The sequence below is a fragment of the Pinus tabuliformis genome, chromosome 3_1 (genome assembly GCF_031772625.1).
Source record: "Pinus tabuliformis cultivar Carrire ecotype Pingquan chromosome 3_1, CPIR1, whole genome shotgun sequence".
In the NCBI taxonomy this organism is placed as follows: Eukaryota; Viridiplantae; Streptophyta; class Pinopsida; order Pinales; family Pinaceae; genus Pinus; species Pinus tabuliformis.
In genome coordinates, this window is record NC_142301.1 from 125,804,236 (window position 1) to 125,818,495 (window position 14,260).

A 14,260-nucleotide genomic window follows, 5' to 3' on the forward strand; every position below is an offset into this window, starting at 1 on the left:
ACTTGTTCAATCTTTTGAAGGAAAAGTCATTATTTGAGAACTTACACAAACCATTGAGAGAATTATGATATAACACTATGGTTGCACCTAAGGAAGCCATGGATACTGGAGCAATGACTACTGAGGAGGCTTCGCAGGCCATGACGATAGGAGAAGCCCCAGAAAGTGCCAGGATAGTCACAGAAATCCCTAAATCAATGCGCACGTCGAGACCCAAGAAAGACAAGCAGCCTATGATACTGGTGCGCATGTCCCCAAGGAATCTATTTAGGACTAGGCTTACCATGGAAGAAAAGGAGAAGGCGATCAATTTGGAAGCCGATGAGGAGGAAGACTTTGAAGAAATACTGGTAGAAGAGGAGGAGGATGTAGAGATAAAGGTAGAAACCCAGGGTGCGGACCCTCTGACCAGGCTACCCGCATATGTTCCTCCGCGGAAGGGAAAAGAAAAGGTACCTAAAGACATAGATGAGAGCAAAAGCTCTCTGCAGACTTCGCTACTCCCTGACGACATTATTTTTTACAGAGCGTGCTTGGGGCGAGTGCCTGTATTAAAATTTGAAGACTGGGATCTCGCGGACGACGAGAAGTTCCAACATTTGGAAACCATGCAATTAATGCGGCAAAAGAAATACATGCCTATGGGAGTTATAGAGTTGGAGCTGCGTAAGTGGTTGAGAGTTGTAGAAAAGGTAAGATTGTTAAACTTGCTCGGGGTGTCGCATTACCATCACACCCCAGTAACTATTTTCGTCACCAGGCAGCTGCTCTGCCTGGTGCATGATGGGTGCTTATGGCTAGAGGAGCCCATCCCCATCATGGGCCACTTAATTCACAGAATTACCTGGCTCCCTTGCAAAGGGGAGGACCCAGCGAACATCTCAGAGGGTAAAAGTGATTATTTGTTCATCGCGGAGGCCATGAAGAAGAAGTTCAAGCTCGAGAAGAAGAGGAGAGGATATGTGATTTCTAGCATCAACAACACTATGGTCAAAGTCGTAATATTGGCCGGAAAGGTTGTGTGGAAGTTCCACGCGGATGAGGTGCCCACGGCGGTGGTTACACTTTCTGTGCAATGCGCAGAAGGGGTGCAGTTTAACTGGGAATACTACCTGTGTAAAGAGTTCCTTGATAACTGCCGTGAAGCATAGGAGCAAGGGAATTTTTTTCATTATGTGTGGTTGGTATTGTCCATCGTACTGGTGGCATGAGAATTTCCCGAGGACAGCCAGTTCCCGATGATTACATAGGACCTTCCGGAGGCAACGAAGTATGCTTCACTATGGGCAACTAGAGATGCATAGAGGATAAGGGATAGTAAGATATTTTTGGTGTTCATGGAGATGAACATCGGAATAGGGATTAATTAGAAGCTGCAGTTATCGCCCACGGTCTATAATAGTCTGCAGAGCTTTGCAGAGTTCAAGGAAGATTTCCACCACGTGTACATCAGGGCGAGGAAGAACCTCTTGAAGACTTGGCATGATCTCCCTTATCTAGCAATGGATGATGTCATATTCGTCGTCCTTGAGTCATGGTTGTCGGAGTGGTGCACTCTAGCCAGCTCCACAGTGGAAGCAAAGAAGTATGCCGCACAGAGGAAAAAGGATGAGGCAAAACTGTGGATGGCATAGTTGGCAAAGAAGCGAAGGAACGAAGCAGCAGTAGCCAAGGCCTAGGAGGTGTGAAATGTTGCGAAGGTGGTGGAAGAACAATAGAAGGCAGCAACGGAGAAGTACGAAGACCAGAAGTCACCTTCGCCCGAACAAGAAACAGATATAGAGCAAGGTTTTGCAGACCCGCAAGCAGCGTCCACACAGCTGAAACAATTGCGCCCAAGAGAATAGGTAGGGATGCGGAAGAGGTTGAAGGCTTCGAAAACTTATTTCGACCCGATCACCCTCATTGAGGGCGATCTACATGACATTGGGGAGATGGTGATGGACGTCACCATGGAGGCCCTCCAGCAGTTTGCGAAGGAAAACTAGATGTTGTTGGTGGCTCTCCGAGTGCAGATATAGGAGTTGCAGGTGCACACTCCATAGGCTGGCACTATGTCGACCAGCCTCGCACTAGGCATAGCCGTGGCCGAGGAGATGTCGCATGCCAGAATGACCAACACTATAGTGCTTCCAGAGGGAGAACTCATTACAGAAAATGAGGCCGATAGGCCTATGTTCATTGGGCTGAAGGGTATCAGGATAAATATGGCTACGCTCCCTCTGGAGACACTCTACATTTTGCAGGACGGAGTTACTGCAAAACTACGAGCCAGGGAAGGTTACGCGCTCCAGGTCATGAGCGACCAGCGCATCAACATTGAACAGTTGAGCCTACAGCACCATGAGGTAGTAGCGTAGAACAGAAAGCTTTTATAGGTGGTCGAGGAAGCCTGCCAGATGGTCCCAAAGCTGGCCATCCAAGCAGAGGAACCAGAGGAGGCACGCATCTAGAAACTCGCAGCAGGGGTGCGCAAGGCAAAGGAAGAGATGGCCATGGTTCAAATCGAACTGAACCCCCAGATAGTCGAACTGCAATTGAAGGCACAGCCTTCAACTTCACCAGAGGTTAAGGAATAGCATGCCAGCATGATTACAACAACAATAGCGGAGGTCAACAGTGCAGTGAAAGATTGCACAAAGCTGTTCGAGGAATCGTTCGAGGTTCTCACCACTCTGCAGGAGGACTCGAACATATAGCACCTATGAATAGAGGTGCGCGAGCTCTAGCAGAAGTATGATGAAGTAAAAGGGACCGCGCAGACAGTTGCCCTTACACAGAGGCTCGTGCAGATGCTACAAGTGAAAGCAATTAAGGAGTAGGTGGATGCTACTCAACATAAGGAAACAATTTTGAAGACACACTTACAGATGTGGATTGATGAGGAATATATCATTATAGCGTCTATTGAAGCAAAGCTCATGCAGATGCAAGGAACATAGGAACAGGTTCAGGGAGGTAGTTCAACTACAATGGTCTCTGAACAGCGCATCCAGGAAGTGGAGCAGGCAGTCGCTCAGTGTGTCACCGATCTTCCAGCGATCCAGGCAGAGTTGGTAAGTCTTCACGCAAAGATCTCCACGCCAACAGAGTGACTCGAGGGCGAGTCATGATGTTTGTGTTGGGGGCTTGTTGGGTGCGGGATCCCCTAAGGGAAGTTTTGGGGCTTAGAACCCAAATTTTGGTCAAAAGTTGTAACCCCAATGTAAAGACTCCGCATTTTGTGGGTGCAGAGCGCGTAGTTTGTAAAAGAGTCATAGGGTTGTCCGCCATCAATTTTGTAATGTAATGTCAAATGTAGAGATCTACCCATGGTCTATGGACCATGGGATTGTATAAATAGAGTGAGGCTCTAAGTAGTTAAAGAAATCAATAGATCATGGAATAGAAGCATAGCGGAAGATCTAAAGTGTAAAGTCTAGTTTGGGTCGTAGAGTAGGAGAAGCCTCTGCAGTTGCGTGCGTAGAAGCCTAGTAGTCTACAGCTGAGTGCGCGGACCCCTGCATCTGAGTGCACAGGGCGAATTGATTTTGTAATAGTTGAAGCATTAATAAAGAGAGGTTTCATATCCATTTTGTGTATTTATTTTTTGTTTTATGCATCTGTTACCTATAATATACATTGCACTTTTAATGCGTATATGATGTGCGAATATGTATGAATGTGTTGAATAAGTGAATGAAAGATAAAATATATGTTTACGCAAAGTTAATGAAGATCTTTAAAAGGATAAGTAAGATACACATGTAATTTGGGGAAATAGTGCAAGACACTGCCATAGCAATGCGAAAGCATCTTAGCCTCTGGTTAGAGCTATGTGAAAGGTGATTATAACAGATCATGAAGGTATTGAAGGTTAGGATAGTGCGCGAGGTGACCTGCACAAAGGTAGGCATAGTTGGACTAAATCAGCACATCATACATCTCAACGGTGCAGAAACTTGGTTCTAGCATCCCCCCATACTGCTTCAAGTGAGACTTCAGTCCACACTCTGTGGGGTGATGTTGAAAGGGCTAGTAGTGTAGGGAATTGTTTGGCTAATTAACTCTGAACCTGGGTTAGGCCCCCTCAAGTCAAAAATTGGTTTCATTTTTATTATTTGATATTGAGCTTAAATGATGGTATTGGGTCTAGTCTAAAAATTTGATAAAAACGTGGCCTACAAATTTGATGTGTTGGTTCAGGCGGATCCAGCATGAAAATTATGAAACATAGTCTACGAATATGTTGAGGGTTGGAACCTTGAGTGATGAATTTGAAGCTTCCTTCGAGTGGTAGTTGGTAAATTTGATCAGGGGGTTGGAGCTCCCTTCCAATGGGTGTCAGTAAATGAGATCAGGGGGTTGGAGCTCCCTTTCGGGGGGTGTTGGTAAATGAGATCAGGGAGTTGGAGCTCCCTTCTAGTGGGTGCTCGCGAACAAGAGAATGTTGTAGCCTTCTAGATGTGGGTGCCTACATGTTGGTATGAGTCTACATGAGTAAAAGGTTGTAATATGTTTTCTTTATACTCAAATATAAAGACAAAGACGACAACAACAGTGGTTTTTTCCCACATAGGGTTTCCACCTAAAATCATGGTGTTCATGTGTGTTGATATATTTCCTATGTGTGATGGTTTAATATGTTATTACTGCACATGGTTACTATTTAATTAATTTCTAAATAAATACTAATGCACTGGTTCAAGTTAAGCAGATGATGAATTAATTGAAAATTTAGTTAACTGGATATACGCTATTTGTCTTCATCACAATCACATACATAAACTCGTTCACTTCATTAAAGTTGCATACAAAAATGTGAATAAGAAATTGAAAGGTTTAAGTGAGTTTTAAAATACTAATTCACCCTCTCCCCCTCTCAGTATTTTTCCCAACAGAGACCTGTAAAATAGAAATATATATCAACAAAATAAAAAAACTAAACTAAAACAAAATGCAAAGAAATTGAAAAGGATGAAAGTGGGCATATGAAACTTACAATTTGAAGGATTTCATTTATTTTTACCTGATAAATATCATTTTCTCCAACAAAAATAACCTCTTTTTTTATTGGAATTAAAAGCATGAAGAAGTGGCTTTCAATGAAATTTTCATTGGCCCAAAATCATAACTTATTAAATCTAAGTTAAAGCAAGCAGTAAAACTAGAAAAATGATGTCTCATATTCAAGGAATCGAAAGTAAACCAAATTCATCAAAAATGAAAATGAAGATGTGATTCTCAATTAATTGTAGTGGTAATTGTTCTATTTGTTTTTCAGATTTCATATCAACTCGAAGGTTTACATAAAATTTCAAAAATCAAGACCAAGCTCCAATCTATGTAACTCTTATGTGTATATGGAGAGGGCTTGAATATTTGCACAATAAATATGGAGCGATATACCAAAAATAAGAAAATCACAAGAGAATTCAAACATATGTTGCCCATGATCCATTACTTTTGCGTGTTTCAAATTTCCTTAACAACTGCTGCATTACCATTGTGGCTACTCAAGAGTGTCTTTTTCTTTGCCTTGTTACCCCTCTTCATTTCTTTGATATGCTGGGGACTCGAACCTCTCTTATATCACTTTAAGTGAAAATATGTCAGACCAAGAGAGACTTTCCACGTTGAATTTCGGAGTGGAAATAGTAGGAATGGATTTGAAATAAAGTTACGATATTCCAATGTCCCAAAATAGAGAAGCCTGATATAGATACTAGGAGTTCCAAAATTTTCGATATAGATATTTTATTATACAAAAGATTTTTCACAAGTTCATTTCTTATAATTTTTTAAAAAGGAATTTTACAATACACTAGACCCTTGATATAGTATGTTCTGATAACAATATTTAAATATAAAAGAAAATGTTTCTCGGGAAACTAAATTTCAACAAGTTAACATCTCGTAAAAAATTTAGAAGAGGTCCCAATATGGAAGTCACCGATAAATTATGTGCTAAAGGTAAGAGCTCCGTTAAAGAAGGTTTCCAAAATAAAAATTCCTCGATGGACAAAAATCTAATAAACAAAGCCTTTTCTTCATAAATGTTTTCGGCAGAATTCCTTTTCGAAAGTTTAATTGAATTTCACTTTTGATATAAGAAGTCCTGATATATAGAAGTCTTGAATATTAAAGTAAAGCATTGGGAAGAAAGATCTCGAAACAAAATCATTTCATAAATTTTCATAAATAAAACTTACGATATCAAATATATTTGATAGTGAATGTTTTTTAATGTATGACGTGGGAATATTGTCTTTTCGGTACATTGGGCATTCAAATATCAGAGGTAAACAATTTCGTAAGAGTTTTATAAAATAGCTTCAATAACTTTCGTTCCGATAAGAAAATAACTTAAAGTTTTGTGAAATTGATTTCAAGAGAACTTACATTTGTCTATAAAAATAAGCTTCTGAGAAAAGGAGTCTAAGATGGAAAGAGGCGAAAAGGAAATCTCGGGAAGAAAATTACATTGATTGATAATAACAACCCAATATGAAAAATATTTCTTGTAAATCCTTTAAATGATAAAAAAAGAAACCTAAGATTAATATCGAACAAAAACATGGTATCGGAAACTCATATCCAAAAACAACTTCATGTGACTTTACGAGATTCTCAGACTGATGAATTTTGGAGGAGAAATAAAATAGACCTCGTGGATCTCAAGAGGAAAATTTTAGAATATGTTTTTCAAAATAAACTTCTGAAATAATACAGACCAAAGAGTCAGGTAAATGAGTGTAGTGTAGAGACTCAAATCAACTTCGTCCGATGTAATATTTGGAATGGGAAAAGGTGGATAGGAGCACTTTTACAATTGTTGCAAGATTTATATGTGTGATTTTCCTTTGCTTATGGGTCTTCTTTAATTTAACATTTAAAATGTGAGAAGATGTAGACCCACAATAAATCTGAACAAGAAGGAGTCAAGAATTTTATTTCAGCTACATCCATGAGATGCACAATATGATTATTGACTCATATTGATAAATTTTCATAGAAAGGAAATATGTAGAGAAACATTAATACAAAGCACAAAGCAAAAGTATTTCCGATGAGAAAACAGATACTTCCCTGAACAAGTTGAGAATTTAGAAAAATTTGGTTGCTCGCTTTATTCTTCTACCTATATTATTAAAATAGAAACAAATAGAAAACAACAAACTAAACTAATACTACTCCTAACTGAATGGAAGGAAACATGACTAAGTATAATCATACTTCCAATGTAACCATTCAAGCATTTTATTTCCTGCATGTATGTACATATCAAACATTAGTAACAAAAATACAATTATAATAAAACCAACAGAAATAAATCTGAATGTAGTATGTACACTAATTGTTAACATATTTATTAAAAACAATTTATTTACAATCATCTTCTCTTGAAAAGTTTCCTCCAACCAAATCTTTATGGGATCATAAAAATAAGGATGAGTAGTTGATAGAGAATAGAAGAGATTACATGAAACAGAGGTTGAACAACCATGAAACAAGTCATTAGACAAACTATTAGTAATATTCTATGAAATGAAGCTTCCACACAACCTTGAAATGGATCAGTGAAGTGTGGATGGAGGCTTAGTGCATATGTCAGAATGTCTCAAATGGATTAGATAGTTGGTCATATTGGATCAATGCTCTCATATGCACTCTAGAAAGAAAAGTAAGTTGATAAGATATGACCATCATATGGAATTGGAGGATCAAAATCTCTTGATGGTCATGATCTAAATTTTGTGATTCACATTCTAGTAATGCACATTGCAAATTTTCAACATTTTTTTGTTCAATATGCCAACAAACGACATTTAAACACTGGAAAATGGAAGTAGAAAACAAATCTAAAATAAAAAAGAATAAATGAAGGAAAAACAATAAAATCAACTCATTGTTCACACTACTATTACAGTTAGTGTTACATCACAATTGGGACTATTTTGAAATAATTCCCTTCTCACAAGCACTAGCCAAAATAATACAATTAGAATGATCATTAGCATCAACTTGTGAAACATGGAAATATTCAAGACTATGAATAGGAGTAAAAACTTATCATCATAAGATTCATAAATTGGGATGGATGTTTGAATGTTGAAATCATGAAAAAGATTAGTTGTTTGAAAATGAGAATTAATTAGAACAATTTCTTAAATAGATTTTTCTTCATTCTCAAGCATGAATTGACTTTGATCATGAGGATTTAATGAGGATTAAGATAAATCGATATCCTCAATGTCAAAGTAATCATCATAAATGAATTCATGACATCCACTAGATTTCTTTTCATTCCCTTACGGCGCATCAAAACAAGAAGGAATATTGAGCACATGTTCATCAATGTTGGATGAATGATCGTTGAATGATTCTCTATCTTGATAAAAAATAATATAAATTTATTTATATCAGCCTCTATGTTTTCTGGAACAACATTAATGCAAGGACGAGATAAATTACTATCAATAAAAATGTCAGGATAAAGGGAGAAATGAGAATTAGAAACCAATGAACCTGAAAATATGTCTATTTGCAAATTCTTGTGTGTTTTCTCCATTACAAATTTCAAATTCCTGATCATTCCTTTTTCTACTCATGCTTTCTTGAAGATTATTATTTGACTGCCTTGCATTCTGTATTTGATCAACATGATCATATTCAGAAATTTCTATAGTTGATTGCACATTATTATAATCTTTGATTTATGTTTGTGCTTGTTGATTTATTGACTGATTTTTTGAATTTATTTCATGTTGATTTTCATATTTCATGGAAATTGGTTCTTCACGTTTGTTTTTGGTATCTTCTTGTAGTTGATTATCAAAATTTTCCAATATTTGTGATAGTGATTCATTAACATGTGGGAGTGCATCAAAGTGATTATCAATGTTGTAGGATGTGTGCACCAAATGAAGAAAGTTATCATACATGGCAGAGGCAACTTCATCATCATTGTCATGCACCTCCATATCATAATTTTTTATCATGTTAATAAAAGTTGAATAAGATTCATTAAAGCTTAAAATTGTCTCATGTGGATTAAGAATGTTAGGAAGAGAAAAAATATATTCAAAATATTCTGTCAATTCAATATCTGAAGGTTTATCTTCAACTTTTAACCTTAAGTAAATTAATTTAAATCTAACCATAAAATCTATAAGAGATTCATTTTCAAACCTTCGTAAATATTCAATTTCATCACATACCTGTTCATAATCATAACTTTCAAATTCATAAAGGAAATTTGTGATAAATTGATCCCAACTATGAATAGTGCAATTGGAAGAGGTTGACACCATCTTCTAGATTTTCTCGAGAATGTAAGAGTAAAAATCATGCATAAAATACCTTCATCAATATCATGAAAAGTAGAATTTACAAAATTTTGAATAAATTGTAAAGCATGATCAAATGCAAAAGCATTACTATTACTGTTAACTTTTACCTTTGAAAAGTGTCTTACTATTTTCGGTAGATTATTGGCAAATGCATGTCCAGAGATACAACTCCAAATTGGAAGTTTGGGAGGAGACATTGTGATTAAATAAAAACTTTAAAATACAAAAACTCCAAAAGGCAACAAGTCATCAGCACTCCTCCTAGGACCAAAAATGTCGATGGTAAAAAATGACCTCATCAACATGTAAGGGAGACCACCTAATCAGAGCTCAAATTAATCTCTTATCTGTTTGGTGTAGAGGTTTTGATTGCAATTGGGTCCAGTTACCCTCTCTCTTTTTCTATTGAATTATAGTATGTCTATTACTTTCCAATAGAAAAGAGACAGTAGATCTACCCTCTTCCATAGCTCTTACAAGAAAGTGATCCTTAAGTTGAATTAATGGCTCAGCCAAGCCACTCTAAAGTCTTCCCCTGTATAAGAGGACTTCTAGAATGCAATAAGTAAAACTAAATGAAAATCTACTCTAATATGCAAGCAATAGAACATAAATTCTAAATCTATCTTGATTGAAATAATGATTAGTCCCCCTCTCAACCAAGAGCAAGATAAAAGGAGATTTGGACCAGCTTTGAATTTGGAATAAAATGAAGTCAATAAGCCAAGGAATAGTTCCAATACTTATTACTAGTTAAAGCAAGTATATATATTCATCTATCTAATGAATAGTCATCAGATCTCTGGTGCACATACATCCAAATTCAAATAAAATGAATTCAAACTAAAAAAAAGATATGATTGCATTAAGGAAATAGTTCTCATAAAACAATCATTATAAAAATCAAGATAAACTTGACGTGAATTTGCCAAATAATTAATAAGTATGTCGCATTTATCTATTTGAAGTTGTTATTTTAACTTAATAGGAATTAGATTCATTAAAAGATAACTTTCAAATGATTTAAACAAACATATATTAAATGAATTTACAATAGTGAAAAAATTCCAAAAACACATACTTATCTAGATCAAGAATCTCATCAATTTTATTAAATGTAGGCCCTCAACCATCATCTATCTCTGATAATAGTGTACAATAATTAAATATATGATCAAAGCCTTTGAGTGCACGAAATTCTTAGAAAATTTCATGATAGCATGAAATTCATGAAATTTTTAGCGCTGAAATACATATCTTTTAATCTCCTTAAGTCCAGTACAAACTAGCTAATTCTATACAAAAAAAGAAGATCCCTACAATAGTGCAAAAATCTCCCTCTTTGCAGATAATTTCCTCCCCAAGTTTCAGATCTAGAACCCCCTTTCTGCTTCTCAAAACTGTTATTTAATTACAAAAAATGAAAACTAAAAATGGAGAACTATTGAAGTTATTTCCAAGCCTGCATATTATTCCTTGTTGGTCTCTTATCATTTCTCCAAATACTTTTTTATTCATCTCCTCAACTGATCTCCTGTCAAAATCCCATCAAAAATAAATTAAATTGCAAATCAGAATCATAATTACCAAATCAGGGAAAACAAGTATCTCCTATCAAAATTCAACTAAATAAACAAAAAAAAAAAAATAAGATCTTCTCATTGAATCCTATAAATATTTATTTGGTTAAATATGAAATAATGGAATGGATCTACAATCAACAGAAGCTTTGGGCAAATGAAAATGCAAAAAACTAAACTCAAAAAATAGTTTTAATTGCAAATTCAAAACTTAATTTTCTGCTAATTTTTAGGCTTATTTAATGACCAAATATTGTCATTCAACTACTTTATAAATAGTCTCCATGATTTCATCTTTATAACGAGCCATCATGGACCTCATTTGGCCAAGTAAAACTCAACTTATGAGCCTCCAAAGTTGAAGTGTCAAAATTATTAGAATTTTGAAAAAATGTCTGTCTAAGTTAACAATAAATTAATTTTACTGAAAAAATAAATCTTAATTAACTCTATAATTAAAGTTAATTAATTATTAATTAATTACAACTATTAAATTAATTATATACATTTATTAAATTAATTATAAACAAATTAATTCAATTTTCAAAAATTTAATTTACAATATCTTAAAGATGAACCACATTGATTGGTTCGAAACACGTCGATCAAAATCTTCAATGTAATTTCTTCAAAAAAACACTTTATACATTATGATATGGATCACAAAAACTTGAATTCACACATTATAATTAAATTAATTTAAAATGAACTAATTAATATATAAATTAATTTTAAAAATTAATATTAAATATATTATTTAATTACAAAGTATCAAAAAGAGACCGTGGCTTTTTTAAGCTCAACGTATGGGCCATGGTGAATAAATGGAGGGGACTTTATTATATATGATGAATGGGAGACATAAGATGAAGTTTGTTTTCCGAGGAAGTCTTTTCGGGAGTCATAAGGATTTTGGAGAATTTAAAATTAATGTGATGAATTCTCCCGAGCTCTGAAATGAGATGTTAATTAAAATAGAAGCTTTAAAAACATAGGTCCCGAGGAGGTGGTGAAGTACCGGGAGAAGAATTTCGGAAAGTTAAGTTCCGATGGGATGAGGGAGAAGTGAGGTTTCGGGAGGTATAAGGGGACTAAATGACACAAAGGCATTGGACCCGAAGGAGAATTATTTCGGAGGCTTTTTAAAATTTAAGTTCCGAAATGAAAAACCCCGGGATATCGAGAGATGTTTTTTGGAAATGGAATTAAAAATACTTACGATATGGAAGGCTTCCGAAATGAGGAAAGGGTGAGGTAGGGTGAGAGAGGAGAGGAGAGGAGAGGAGGGCCACTTGGAGTGGGTCTCTTTTTAAACTACAACCATTTTATAATGTTAAATGAAATAAAAATAACCATGGCCACTTTATAATAAAAGTCTCACTATTAAAAATTATAGCCACTTGATAATTAAAGTCACGATAAAATTAAAAACTACAACCATTTGAATTTCAAGATTTTCGTAATTTTTTAAGAATTGAAATTTAAATTAACTTCTGAAATCTGATAACACAATTTTAGTTGTTCTACAATTTGGTTGTGGTGATTTTGTAGGACAGTTAAAGTATAAATAAAAAATAATTGAATATTAAAATAAAATCAATATTTACAAAAATTAAAATAATATACATTTTTTAAAATCATAGAATTTCAGATAAATGTCACTCACAAACTATGAGTCCAAATGAGATGAAATGAGTATCGACGGAAAGCTGGTGAAAAATTGAATGCAATGAAGCAATCAAAATAAAAATATGAAGAAAATTAAAATCTTATAAAATTTTCGGACACTTAACCAAAAGGAAAATCTTAAAAAGCGATTTAGCCCAAATTTACGAAAAGGGTTCCCATTATTATTATGAAATAATAAGTTAAAAATGGAGGTGTTTTGATTTCACCACAACAAGCAACAACAAATAAAAGTAATCTAATAGAATCAAACTTGGCAACAGGAGAAAAGATATCACCAAAATCAATTCCCGACACCTAGTAATACCCTTTTTCTACCAATCGAGCTTTGTATTCCTCCACCTTTCCCTCTGCATTCATCTTCTTGTTAAGAACCCATTTTCTTCCAATGGGTTTCCTTCTAGTTAGAAACTCCACCAAATCCCAAGCTTCATTTTTGTCCACATATGCCATTTCATCAACCATGGCTTGTTTCCAAAGTTTTTTATCCTCTGAATCCACTTCCTCCCCAACAATTATGGGATCATCATCAGTGATAGATAAAGAAAAATTTGAACAAAATGCAGATGGACTACACCTCTTTGACTTCCTTCTCTCTCAAACTAATCTTATCAAAACTAGATTTTGTGGCTCTTCCTCTTCTGATTCTTGTTTGGTTTTAGAGTTTGATTCTTCCTCCTTTAGTTCAAACTCCATATTCTTAAGTTCCTTTGGTAGGACTTCATATTTAATAATTGTATATTTCACCTCTCTAAACACCACATATTGATTATACACAACCTTCCTTTTTTTTGGGTTCCAAAGCTTATAACCTTTTAAACCATCCTTATGCCCAATAAAGTTTCACCTTTCATATTTACTATCCAACTTGGTTATTTTCTCCCTTGGAAAATGTACTTATGCATCACATCCAAATACCCTCAGATGTGAAAGAGAGGGTTTCTTACCAGTCCATACCTCATGTGGAGTCTTATCCTCCAACACCGATGAAGGTGATCTATTAAATAAGTAATATGAAGTATCCACTACCTTTGCCTAGAATTCTTGCCATAATCCAGTGCAACTGAGCATGCTTCTTGCCTTTTCCATCAACGTCCTGTTCATTCTTTCTGCAACATTATTTTGCTGAGGTGTGAATGGAGTAGTCTTCTTCCATGCTATACTACACTTCTTACAGAACTCTTCAAATTCCTTCTTCCAAAAATCTCCACCATTATTTGTCCTCAACACCTTAATCATTTTCTCTCTATGGTTTTCCACGAGAGCTTTAAATTCTTTAAACTTGTCAAAGACTTCGTATTTCTTCATGAGGAAATATATCCATGTATTCCTCGAGAATTCATATATAAATGAGACATAGTACACATAATTACCCAATGATGGAACTATCAAAAGTCCAAACACATCACTGTGCACAAGCTCGAATATCATTTTCGCCCTCTTAGCACCCGAGGGAAAACTCACCCGATTCTTCTTCCCATAAACACAATTTTCATGGAAATCGAAATCCAAAGAGAAATTAGACATACCTTCTATCATACCATTACCATGCAGTATTCGAAGGCCCTTTTCTCCAATATGTCCAAACCTTTGATGTCATAACATGGTCTTTTCACCAGAGACCACTAGATTGTCTGCTCCACTTTCAGGAACCAAAGAATT